Here is a 1463-nt window from a genome sequence, read left to right on the forward strand (position 1 = left end):
GAAGCTCAGCCCAGAACAATTCAAAAAACTCCTATTATACCTCAAACTCAATTTAGGAGAGCTTCCCAACCCCAAATTTTGCAAAGACCAAATGTTGATCAACAAATTCAACCACCATTAATGATTGATGATCAACAAACTGAAGACACTAGCCCTTTGATTACTGAGGATATAAATAATCGTAATCATTCATCTGTAAAAAATGTTATTGTCTCTCTTCCTTTAAATCAATCTTATCAACAAGATCAAGAAGACTCACAAGTTTCAAAATATCAGGCCTTTTCAAAGTTTTTAATTGCGAAACTGAATAGGATATATGAATTAAGACTGAGGTCAAGGCCTAGTAGACCTCCCAAAATTCCCATTGTAAATGAACCACAAATTAAATCTGTTGAATCTCAAACAACAACAATCAAACCATTGAATCAGACAAATGAAACAAATTCAATTGATAAAACTCTTTTAACCACTTTTAATTTTGAAAAGGAATTAGAAAGAGTCAAAATACCTATTCCTTTATATGAACTTTCAAAGAATCCAGGATATAAAAATCAAGTTTCTAAATGGATCCAGTCATCAAGTGTTGATGCTGAAGGAGATGTAATAAGCTTACAATATGAAAAACCTTCAATAGTATTTGGCCCCAGCTCATATATGATTGATGAAAATGTACCATCTTTCTATGTTACTCTAAAATTTCATGATTTCTTATTATACAACTGCATGTTAGATTCTGAAGCCTCCCATAATCTGATTCCAAAGGTAATCATTGACCAACTTCAATTGAAAGTTACCTGAACTTATAATTATCTATATACTTTTGATTCCAAGAAGGTGCCCTGTCTTGGACTTATAAAGGATCTAGTCGTCACTTTATCCCAAATCCCTGTTAAGAGTGTGGTATTAGACATTGTAGTTACTGATATTCCTCTTAAATTTGGAATGTTATTATCAAGATCATGTTGTGCCACATTAGGAGGAAGTCTTCAAATGGACATGTCTTATGCTACCATTCCTGTATATGGGGGTGAACATCTAGGATTATACATAGAAGTAAGATTCATTAATACTATTTGAAAATCATATCAAGCAAGGAATCATCCCATTTATGCAGTATATCAAGACTTTGGATGTTTCGAATTATCATCAAATAAATTACAAATCACTCAACTTAGCATTGAAAACATTGTAGAAAAACAAAGACCATTAAGACTAATATTTTGAGGTTATACTTTGATGGTTCTTGCTCAAAGGAAGGAGTTGGAGCTAGTATTGTACTAGTTTCACTAGACAAAGAGAATATAACTCAATCCTATAAGCTTGAATTTGATGTGACAAATAATGTAGCAGAATATGAAGCCTTCCTTCTAGGATTGGAATTAACCAAAAGTCTCAGAGTGAAATCTCTAAGTGTATTTAGTGATTAAGAACTCATTGTTAAACAAGTAAGGAAATTGTGTCAA

This window comes from Pinus tabuliformis, chromosome J, assembly GCF_031772625.1.
Source record: "Pinus tabuliformis cultivar Carrire ecotype Pingquan chromosome J, CPIR1, whole genome shotgun sequence".
Taxonomy (NCBI): domain Eukaryota; kingdom Viridiplantae; phylum Streptophyta; class Pinopsida; order Pinales; family Pinaceae; genus Pinus; species Pinus tabuliformis.